The sequence below is a fragment of the Tamandua tetradactyla genome, chromosome X, assembly GCF_023851605.1.
Source record: "Tamandua tetradactyla isolate mTamTet1 chromosome X, mTamTet1.pri, whole genome shotgun sequence".
Lineage (NCBI taxonomy): Eukaryota > Metazoa > Chordata > Mammalia > Pilosa > Myrmecophagidae > Tamandua > Tamandua tetradactyla.
This window is the reverse complement of record NC_135353.1, coordinates 157524854-157537439: the sequence shown is the minus strand read 5'-3', so window position 1 is coordinate 157537439 and position 12586 is coordinate 157524854.

The window sequence follows — 12586 nt, the reverse complement described above, 5'->3', positions numbered from 1 at the left end:
TACAAGTTAGTATTAGGCCATCACATGGACAGTGAGAAGGTTGCCAAGTTTTTAGGAATTTTATACAATCTTTAAATATATAAATAACATTTCACTTATACAAATTTAGTTTAACAGATGGATAAAAAATCTCTTAATTATCATAATATTTTGCAAAAACAAAAAGTCCTATGTAGTATGTTAAACTATTTTAGCACCTCACTTTTACAAGGTGAAAGAAAAAGTCCTTTGTAGCAGTTTTCCTTTAATAGTGAGAAGAATTATCTTTTGAAATAAAGGATGATAAGGTCAGCATAAACATCAACAAGGATATTATTCTGATATGACATAAAATCGTCTTCTAGACAGGGTACTCAGTTGGTTAAGCAAAACTTTTTATACCCTTTCATCAAAAGCAGACCAACAATCTACACTATTTTAACAGAGAGAAAACCTATTCATTCAGGTCTTGTCTTACATATTAAGATGAGCCATTTTATTTCAGGACAAGACTTGTCCCTTAGACAAGCTTATGAGTCAGCACTGATTACAATTAAAAAATTCATTTTCACAAACTTTCTGTAACTTTCCATATCCGTTCAGGACTTGGAGTCAGCAATGACTACAAACAAAATTCACTTTTCAAAATCTTCTGCAGCTTTCTATATCCATTCAGGGTTGGTCATCAGCAATGACTACAGCAAACAAAATTCAGTTTCATACTAAGAATGTGTTAGCTAATAAAATTAACATATTGCAGGGTGGGCCACAGTGGCTCAGTGGCAGAGTTCTCACCTGCCATGCTAGAAACAGGGGGTCAATTCCCAATGCCTGCCCATGCAAAAAAAAAAGAAAAGAAAAAAATTAACATATTGCAAGACTGTACTCTGAGGCAGTTAGAGGTCACTAACGTCTGCTGCTAAGGCATTCTTCAAAATATGGGAACTATTTTGAAACCCTTGGGGTGGCACTGAAAAGACAGGTTTAAATCTTAATCCGTGGTCCTGTGGATGTGGACCCATGTGTAAATAGGACCTTTGAAGATATTATTATTAGTAGTTAAGGTGTGGACTCATTTGTGAAGAGGATCTTTGAAGAGCTTATTTAGTTGAGGCCAACTTGAATCAGGGTGGGCCTGAAGCCATATGACTGAGTATTTATAAGCAGAGGAAATTTGGGTGCAGTGAGTCAGAAATTGGAAGTCAGTAGAAGCCAGGAGTCAGCAGAAATCAGAGAACAGATTCAAGGAGAGAGAGATGGCCATGTGATGGAGGATTGCTAGAAGGCAGCAGACTTTTATACCTTGATGTTAGACTTCTAACCTCCAAGATGGTGAGACATACTTTCCCATTGTGGTAGTTTGCTAGCTGCCAGAATGCAACACACCAGAGATGGATTGGCTTTTAATAATAGAGGATTTATTTTGTTAGTTCTTCAGAAGAAAGGCAGCTAATTTTCAACTGAGGTTCTTTCTTACGTGGGAAGGCACAGGGTGATCTCTGCTGGCCTTCTCTCCAGGCCTCTGGGTTCCAACAATTTTCCCTGGAATGATTTCTTTCTGCATCTCTAAAGGCCTGGGTTGAGCTGTGAGTGCTGAGATGAGGTATGCTGAGCTGCTTGGGCTGTGCTACATTGAGTCTCTCATTTAAGCACCAGTCAATTAAATCAAACGTCATTCACTGCAGCAGGTATGCCTCCTAGCTGACTGCAGATATAATCAATAATAGATGAGGTTCACATGCCATTGGCTCATGTCCACAGCAACAGAACCAGGTGCCTTCACCTGGCCAAGTTGACAACTGAATCTAACTACCACATCCATTGTTTAAGCCAACCCATTATGTCGGATTTGTCACAGTAGCCCTGGCAAACTGAGACACCTTACTCCAGGTGATTCTTAATCTTGGTTGCATATTAGAAACACCTGGGAAGTTTTAAAAATCCTGATACCCAGGCTATACTTCAGACCAACTAAGTGCAAACTTCTTGGTGGCTGCTGTTAGAGGGGAGTGATCCAGGCATCAGTACATTTTTTAAAGTTTCCCATGTGCAGCCAAGATTGAGAATCACTGTATTAGATCATGAAGTAGGCCAGGTTAACTCCAGATTCCTCATACTGTATCTATTAGAAAATTTTGAGAAAAAAGTTAAAAACCTTACCAAGACAATTGCATCTTGAATTCCTATGTTCGGAAATAATGTTACCTTGTGGTGGGAGAAAGGGAGCATGTAATGTTGAATTGGGACTGCACCACGGTAAGAACCAGCATGTATTAATCTGCAAAAGTGAACACTGAAGAGAGAGGAAAAAATGGTTTTGTGAGGTGGGTGGAGGCACTGGAAGAAAATAAGTAATGGGAATGTATTTGAGACTGGTTACTGGAAAGCTATTGCCTAAGAATCCTCTTAGACCACAGAAGAGCAGCTCCAGGGATTTGGGGGAAGATTCTTTGTTTGCATCATTAAAAATGGACAAACCTCTAGCTGTGTTGGCTAAGGAAACCACTTTAGAGAATGACGGAGGAAAGGCCATAGGACTCATTTCCTCACTACGAAATATCATACTGCATCACAGCAGTATTTGGTGGTTCATTTCTTCCCAGAACCTCCAAGCCCTTTAGTTGAGGCTTGTTTTCAGAGTTGCTATATGTGAAGCTGGGAATTATGACTTGAAGGAGAGGTGAGAAAAGAAAGGATGGGTGGGTATGTTCAGGAAATGCTCGAAGTCATTGAATCAGTGGGTCCAGGGTCCTGACTCTGAACCCCAGGCTTACCCTAATCATGGAGAATGAACTTCTTACGATTTGAACTTCTTGCAGCATTACAGGATTTCTTAAAATATAAGGAAACAGCAAAGTAAACCACCATTGATTCAATAGTACAGAATTGGGTTTGCTCTCATCTCTTTGCAACATATATAATAAATAGGGATTGACATTAATATGTAAAGAACTCATGTAAAGTTAGGTGTTATAAGTTCAATACATGTTTATTTTTATTAAACATAAAAATACTCTCTTTATATGGTCAATACTTCTATTTACAAAGAATTGCCCAGGGGATTTTTGCAGAGCTACGAAGATACATGGACAGAACCTCTCAATTAGTACTAAGTTTGGGCCATTCAATTGGCATTTTTGGAAGAACAAGATTAAAGAACATTAAAGGTCATAGTGATTTCAGGGCTTTAATGAGATGGAATCTTCTTTTCTTAGTGGGAAAAGCCAAACAAAACTCACTGTAAATCTGATAGATTTGGTCCAAATGGCAACTCAATTTAGGCATCGTCTGACCACCCAGGTCACACAGTTCTCTCTGATTAGCTTCATTTTGCACACAGCTATATAAACGTGGTGTTGATGTCATCTACATTAACATGAAGCATTTCATATGTTTTAACATTAAAAACAATGAACTTGGATTAACAGTGATCACCCGTGGTTGGAAACATATAATCTTGGGACTGAAAGGATCATTTAGTGCAGTTTCTTCCCTTTAGGTATTTGAATATTTAAATACTCCAAATGTTGAACTTGGAAACAGGTCGTTTTAAAAGATGTCCAGAATTGGAGAATCCATAAACCCGGTTTATGGGTTTTCCAGCCAATCACACTTTTCCCGTGGATTGCACCCAGTACTTCCGTTTAGCAAAAATCCAGCATAAGGAGAACGGTCCTAGAGCAGAGGATTCCATGGGCTGTGGGTCAACAGTGAGGGGGTCTTTGGCTGAAAGATGGTCACCTTTGGGCTGGGCCAGGAAAGAGTGGGGAAGAGGGGGACAGTGTCCTTCTTTTGAATACTTAAAGACTTTTAGCTAATTACCTGCTAATATGATGAAAAATAAAGAAAGGTCCCCAGACAGGTTAAAGCTCCAAGCTCAGTTTATGACAGGAGAATTATAGTTACCCAAAGAGGCCCCAGAGATCAACTATCTCAGCGTTTCCATTTTATAGACATTTGAATCCCTTTTAGACTTGTCATCCTTCTAGTCCTTTAAAATGTTAAAATACCATTTTATCCTTTTTGTATGGTGTATGATAAAAGACTCTATTTTAAGCAGATATGGTTTAATTTTAGCTTAACATGCAATTGAAACTTACAGTAGGAAATTATTTTAATGCAATTGTTACGAATATTTACAAGCTGCAAAGACACATTTTGATATTTTCTTATTTAGCAAAGACGTGGATTTTTGTACTTTAAATTGCTTATATAAGAAAAAGTAGAAAATGTCTACAAATTTATTTTAAATTGACATTATTTTGCCACATGGTTCTGAAGCTGAAAGCATATTAAAATCCAGTGGAAATTTAAATCTATATTCAGTCATCCAAATAGACAAGCTATTTTCATAGCATGATGTCAAAAATCCTTTCTTTTGCTTTTTCATATATGATATATTTGGAAGTTTTTAAAAATGATGACATGAGGGGAAAGGTTTGGTGCAATTATTTGTGAACATAACAAATCACAGTGTAGGTTGTCTTTATTCCCAATAAATGCACAATGTAGAACAGACATAATCACAATGCTTTCTACCTTTAATCTTAATTTTTGAGGTACCAGCAACATCCTGATGTACTGCATAAGATTTTTTTCCTTACTGACGTGAAATCTTATATGACATAAAATTAACCATTTTAAAGCGAAAAATTCAGTGGCATTTTGTACATTTACAATGTTGTGCAATCACCACTTTTATCTAGTTCCCAGTTTTACCACCCCCAAAGGAAATCCCAAACTCATTAGGCAGTTTCTGCCCCTACACTGTTGGAGAAGCCATAAAATATCGCTCACCTGGCTGCCGTGGCTGATGCAAGGCAACAATGATGACCAATCCCAGAAATCTGCCCTCTGCCCTAGCAACAACGGCCACCAATCCCCATCCGACACGTGTTCCTGTATGCCCCAGCCTATATAAGCCTGTGCACTTCTTCAATAAAGAGAACGTCTTCCACTCACTCCTGCGGATTGTTTCCTGAGTCGTGTGCTGTGTGTTCTGTGTCTGTGTGACTGACTCAGTACGGCCGCTTACCCCCAGCCATCAGCTAACCAGCCATCAGCAACCCAACATACACCCTTCCTCTCAGCCCCTGGCAACCTCCAATCTGCTTCTGTCTCTTTGGATTAATCTATTCTGGATATTTCATATAAGTGGAATCATAGGACCTGTGACCTGTGTCTGGCCTCTTAGGTTTGGCATGATATTTTCAAAGTCCATCCACATTGTAGCATGTATATCCCATTCTATTTGATGACTGAATAATGTTCCATTGTATGTGTATATACCACGATTTGTTCTATCCATCCATTGTTGGATGGTTGAGCTATTTCCATCTTTTGGCTATTGTGAACAGTGATGCTTATGTACATGTATGAATCCATAATTTGGTTGAGTATCAGTTTTCAATTGTTTTAGTTATATATCTAGGAGTAGAATTTCTGGGTCATATAGAAATTTTATATTTAACTTTTTGAAGAACCACCAAACTGTTTTTCACAGCAGCTGAAACATTTTATATTCCCACCAGAAATGTACAAGTTTTCCAATTTCTCCACATCCTTGTTAACACTTGTTATTTTCCATGTTTTTATTATAGCCATACTGGTAAGCGTGAAGTAGTATTTCAATGTAGTTTCGATTTGCATTTCCCTAATGGCTAATGATGTTGAGCTTCTTTTCATGTATTTGTTGGCCATTAATATATCTTCTTTGGAGAAATGTCTATTGAAATCCTTTGCCCATTTTTAAATTGGGCTATTTGTCTTTTTGTTGCCCATTTGTAATATTCTGGAAACCAGGCCCTTGTTAGATATATGATTTGCTAATATTTTCTCCCATTCTGCAGGTTTTTTCATTTCATTCATAATGCCCTTTGATGAAATAAGTTTTTAATTTTGATGAAGCCCAATTTATCTATTTTTTCTTTTGTTCCTTGTGCTTTTGGTGTCATATCCATTTTCACATCCCAGGTGATGATTACCCCTATATTTTCTTCTAGTGGCTTTATAGATTTAGTTCTTATATTTAGATTCTTGATCCATTTTGAGTAAATTTCTTAACTTTTACTTTTACTATGATTTATTTAATTGTAGTTTATATAATTTAATTTTTCCTTTTAAACTTTATTTTGAAAAAAATTCAAACTTACAGAACAGTTGCAACACTTCTACAAACCTTGTACAGAGAACTCAAACAAACTCCCTTCACACCAGATATCCAGATTCACCAATTTTAACATTTTGCCAACTTTACCATATCATTCTATCTATCCATCCAACTGTCCATCCATTCATTCATCTATCTATCTATCAATCTGTTTTCTGAACATTTGAGAGTAGGCTGTATATATCATGCTCTTTCAACACTTGATACTGCCATGCACATTTCTGAAGAACAAAGATATTCACTTATGTAACCACCTTAAGTGCAGTTCTCAAGTTCAGGAAATTTACCACTGATATCAAGTTTATAGTCTGTATTCCAAGTTTCTGATAAATATCAAAAATGCCCTCTTGGGCCTTTTCTCTTCCCTTGCTAGATCCTATGCAGGATCACATATTCCATTTAATTGTTATTATCTCTTTAGTTGCACATTCTTTTTTTTTATAATCGTGGGACCATATATACAACATAAACCTTTCCATCTCAGCCACTCCCAGGCATACCATTCTGTGGGATTAATCACATTTGCAATGTTGTGGTACCCTCACCACCATCCATTATTAGAACTTTCCTATTTCCCCAAACAGAAACCTTACAACCAGTGCCTCATTCCTCATGCCCCATGCCCCTGGTACTCCTTTTTGTCTCTGTGAACTTACATATTCTCTGATATTTTCTTTGTATTGACCATAGGGCTTAAATTTAATATCCTTAACCTATAGCAATCTCGTTTGCTTTGATACCAACTTAACTTAAATTGTATATACAAACTATGTTCTATACCCCTCTGTCCCCCACCTTTATGTAGATCTTGTCATAATTTACATGTTTACACATTATGAGTACAAAATCACTGATTTGGTATTACATTTTATGTATTTTCTTTGTAGATCTTGTAGGAAGTAAAAAGTAGAGTTACAAACCCAAAATACAATAGTGCTGGCATTTATATCTAGTCATGTAGTTACCCTTATTGGAGATCTTTATTTCTTTATGTGACTTTGATCTATTGTCTAGTGTCTTTCCCTTTCAACCTGCAGAACTCCTTTCAGCATCTCTTGTAAAGCTGATCTAGTGGTAACAAACTCCCACAGCTTTTGTTGATTTGGGAATGTCTTAAGCTCACCCTCATTTTTGAGAGACATTTTGCCTGTTATAGATTTTGTGCTTGGCAATCTTTTTTTTTACTGCCAGCACTATAAATATGTCTTCCTACTACCTTCTTGCCGCCATGGATTCTGATGAGAAATCAGCACTTAATCTTAGTGAGGCGCCCTTGTATATGACATGTTGCTTCTCTTTTGCAGCTTTCAGAATTCTCTTTATCTTTGGTATTCAACACTTTGATTATAATATGCTACAGCAGTAGGGGTCTATTTGGGTTTATTCTGTTTGGAGTTCACTGAGCATCTCGGATGTGTACATTCATGTCTTTCATTAAATTTAGGAAGCTCTCAGCCATTATTTCTTTGAATATTCTTTGTACCCCTTTCTCTCTTTCCTTTCCTTTGGGAATTCCCAAAATGTGTTTAACAGTATGCCTCGTGGTGTCCCACAGGCTCCTCAGACTCTGTTCACGTTTCTTCGTTCTCTTTCTTTCTACTCCTCAGACTGAATGATTCCAATAGCCTTATCTTCAAGTTCATTGATTCTTTCTTCTGCAACTCCAATCTGCTGTTAATCCCCTCCAGGGAATTTTTAATTTCTATTACTGTGGTCTTTAACAATTGATAGCTAATTTCCAACTGTCTATTGGTAATCTCTTTGTTTTCACCTCTTATTTTCCTGATTTCCCTTAGTTCTTTGTCCATGTTTTCCTTTAGCTCTTTGAGCATATTTCAAATGATTTCTTTTTAAAAACAGCCTTTGTCTGATATGTTCCACTTCTGGTCCTCCTCACTGATGGTTTCTAATGCTTTACTCTTCTCCTTTGCTGGGGCTATCACTTCTGGTTTCTTTGTACATTCTGTAATCTTCTGCTGAAACCTGTATGTTTTGATATTTCATTGTATTATCACTGGAACTTAGACTCTAAGACATCTGTTCCTTAAGCTTTGATGCAGCTAGCGTTAGGACAGAGCTTTCCTTGAATTCCAGGAACTAACCAAAAAAAGAAGAAGAAGGAAAAAAAAATTAAGAACACCTTTTCCCTTCACTGCAGATTGGCCTAAGTGAGCATTGTCTTTCAGAATTTAGCCATACCAACAGTTTACATAATAGCTTGAAGCAAAAGTGTAGTATCCTCCCCAGTCCTTTCTGTGCTTGAATGAGCATGGGAGGTCTTTTCATTTATTTAGGTCCCTTTAATTTATTTCAGCAATTTTTTGCAGTTGTCAGTATATAAATCTTTCACCTCCTTGGTTAAATTCGCCCCTAGGTGCTTTATTCTTTTGAATGCTATTGTAAATGGAATTGCTTCCTTAATTTCCCACTTAAATTGTCACTGTTGGCATTTAGAAGCACAACTTCTCTTTTGTGTGTTGATCTTGTATCTTGCAACTTCATTGAATTCATTTATTAGCTCTTAATAGTTTTTTTTTTTTTCCCTTTGGATTCTTTGGACTCGTGTATATATATATATATATATATATATATACGCACACACACATATATAGTCATGTTCTCTGTGAATAGAAATAGTTTTACTTCTTCTTTTCCAATTTGGATGGCTTTTATTTCTTTTTCTTGTCTACTTGCTCTGACCAGGACTTCCAGTATAACGTCTAGTAGCCATGGTGACAGTGGGCAACTTTGTTTTGGTCCTGTTCTTAGAGGGTGTGCCAGTTTGAATCTGTGGTGGACCCCAGAAAAGCCACGTCCTTTAATCTTCATTCAGTATTGCTGGGTGGGAGCATGTTGATTGTTTCCATGGAGATGTAACCCACCCAATTGTGGTGGTAACTTTTGATTAGATGATTTCCATGGAGGTGTGTCTCCACCCACTGAAGGTGGAGTTGCTTACTGGAATCCTTTAAAAGAGGAAACATTGTGGAGAGAGTCCCTTTTGGTAGAGCCACAAGAAAGCCAGCAGACGCCACCATGTTCGCCATGTGCCCTTCCAGCTGAGAGAGAAACGTTGAACATCATCGGCCTTCTTGAACCAAAGTATCTTTCCCCAGATGCCTTAAATTGGGCATTTCTATAGACTTGTTTTAATTGGGACATTTTCTCAGCCTTGGAACTGTAAACTAGCAACTTACTAAATTCCCCGTTTTAAAAGCCATTCTGTTTCTGGTATATTGCATTCCAGCAGGCAGCAAACTAGAACAGAAGGGGGAGTTTTCAGTCTTTCACCATTAAGTATGATGTTAGCTGTGGCCACATAGGTCTTTGATAAGTTGAATAAAACTTAAGCATCTGGTAAACATTATCTAGAGGAGATGATCTTTCTTATTGTTGTTTTTATACTTTTCACTAATTTCTATTTCGATATTAAGAATTGTTATTCATCTTTTCTTATGCAGTGGTCAATTGAAGGTGAAAATTATATGATTTATGATTAGTAAGTAACACAGTTAGGATGGTATACTGGTCAGAACCAATATGATAGCTAGCTGTATTCAGTGGAAAGATGATAAATTGCACGTTATAAAACACTGCTCTACTTTTTACTAAACTCAAGTCAAACTATGAAGGTCTCAGATGTTTTGTTCAATGGGGGGAGTGCAAAACTCTTATTCTCTGTTAATTAAAAAATGTGGAGACAGATACTGTCTTAAGTGAGGTTCCCCAGAAGCAGAGCCTGAGGTGGAGATTTTTTTGTGTGCAGTGATTTCATGAGCGAATGAATGCTCTCAGGAGGAAACTGTGAGGTAGGAGGGAAACAAGATTGGCAGAGGAAGGAGCTTAGCAAAGATGTGGATTCTGGAGAAAGCTAGCCTCAAGCCTGATCCCATAGGGGGCTCTGAAGTGTGAATACCACCAGAGAATTGTCCTGCTTTGTACCATTGAGTCATTGGCCATGACCTTCCCTTCTGGGAGATGTAATCCCCAGAGAGCCCCAGTGAGCTATAGTGAACTCTCTGGGAAGGGTACAGCTGTGAGGAGGCTACCTCCCCAGCAGCTCTGCACTGGCCAGGGACTGTTACACCCTTCTGATCAACCCAATGAACAAATTACTTGCAGAAAAGATGCCCTGCCCTCAAAGATGATTCTGCTGGCATCAGGTAAGTCTTTTGGGGTCAAGATATTTGGCACAGTGGCTCTACATCAATACAAAAAGTATAGTCAATTTCATGGATGGGGAACACAAAGGCACAAAAAGGTCAGTGCATTAATCAAACCCAGCATGACCACTCAGAGAAAGAAGAAAGGGTATAGCTGTGAGGAGGCTCCATCCATCCACAGCAGCTCTGCACTGGCCAGGTAATAGAGATCTGGAAGGGGAATAACAGCATCAGCTACAGATACCATTTCTTTTTATTATTTGAAATATATGAACCCACTAGAACCATCTCTTGAACACACACGGTTTGTTATCGAACAAATGATTGCTTCATATTTGTTTAACTGTCTCTCTCAAACTGGAAGTTAAACTCCATGAGGGCAGGTCTTTGTTCTGTTTAATTCACAGATGATTCCTTGGTGTATGGGACAGTCACAGGCACGTGGGAGATCCTTATTGAATATCATGTAATGAATGAATAAGTGAGGCAGGTCCAGAACCTAAGTCCCCTGAACTTTGGATAACTGCTTTTTAAGAAATTGGTACTGCTCTCAATCAGAACTGTAGCTGGCTGCCTTGACAGAGGCTGGCCATCTGGTGGGGCGAGTCCAGGGCTGGTGCAGCCTCTCTGCTAGGTCATTTATACCCCAGGTGCCATCGTTCCTTTGGCTTTGCCATACCTTTCATTTGGCTTGCATCCTCATGCTTTGTGTGTCACCCGGCAAGGATGGCCCCTCTGTGTCCGCCTCGAGTCCGTTCTCCAGGCTTGATGAAGAAGGAAGAAGTGGAAAGGGGCAGCACTTATATCAGGGAGGCAAAAACGTTCCCAGAAATCTCTAACCGATTTCCATGCACATGTCCTTGACCAGAACTGCCGTGTCATCTGCTCAACCCACACTGCGAGGGAGTGTGGGAAGAGGAGCAGATTGCTTGCCGCCCAGTGCCAGCCGGAGCATAACTGGGACTCTGTTAGTAAGAAAGGAGGGGATAGTGGGTAGACAAATGACTGTCTGCCACTGTCGCAAAACTACATAAGCATCTGGGTGGTTCGAAACAAACCTTTACCCTTGCCCCAAAAGCTAGTAAAGGCATAATTAAAATTAAAATGGAGAAGTATTCTTAAAAAATCAAATTGCATCTTTTCTCTTTTTCTGCTTCCCCCTCCCTTTATCATGACTTTCTCAGCAACTAGAAGTGTGCCTCTCCCCAAAGTCGATAAGAAATATTTTAAACGTGTTTTCAAACAGATCAAAACTAGTCTGTGACCAAGAAGCTTATTTGCTGCCCTTTTTTTTTTCTTTTAAATAGAGTTCTTGGACAACTTTTTTTTTCCATCTTGGTGGCCTGATACCCCATCCGTACATTAGTGTGTAGGATGGTCACCTTTTCGATTCTTCTTTTTCTCTTAAATAGGGAACACAGCCTCCTTGGATGTTTCTCCTCGTTTTGCCGTTACTATAGGCGACTCCGCGGTGCTCTCATGCCTTATGGCAAGGCTTGTGTTTCTCCATGGAGAAGCTTTCATTATTTCCAGACTCTTATTGAGCCCATTATGAGACCACTGAGACTGGACGAAAAATCAAAATGACTACTTTGTGCACTGAGCTGTTATTCCTGGATCTTTACAATTGAGGTGGAGAAAGAAAACACCTCCGGAAAAATAATTTAAGAGGCACGGCTCGTTGGGTGTCTCACGTTTGATCCCAGGAGCCCTGTAGTTCATGCGCAAATATGAAAAGGGCCACATACGTAAATTTCAGTGACATATTTTATTTAAAAATCTCCTGCTGGCAAAATCGCTTTTCCCATCAAGGGTCGTTTGTCTCTGTGCACAGTTTAAAGGTTGGCCCTTCCAGGCAAGGGCCTTTGTGCCAAGAGTTCTGGATTTCCATTTACAGACTTCTTTCTCTGAGTGGTCATGCTGGCTTTGAATTAGTGCACTGACCTTTCTGTGCCTTTGTGTTCCCCATCTATAAAATTGGCTCTACTTTTTGTATGGATGTGGAGCCACCACGCCAAATATCCTGACCCCAAAAGACTTATCTGATGCCAGCGGCATCATCTTTGAGGGCAGGGCACCATTTTTGCAAGGTGATTTGTTGATCAGAAGGGTATAGTGGTTCCTTCCAAAGAACGTGACTCTCTCCCATTGTCACTCATTGGCTAGAAAGTGGGTTTTTATGCGTGTTTGGTAGAGCCCGTCCAATGCAATATCATACGTCATTATCCCAGTAAGCTTCCTATGGCAATGTTAACTTATCTTACAGTCGCATACG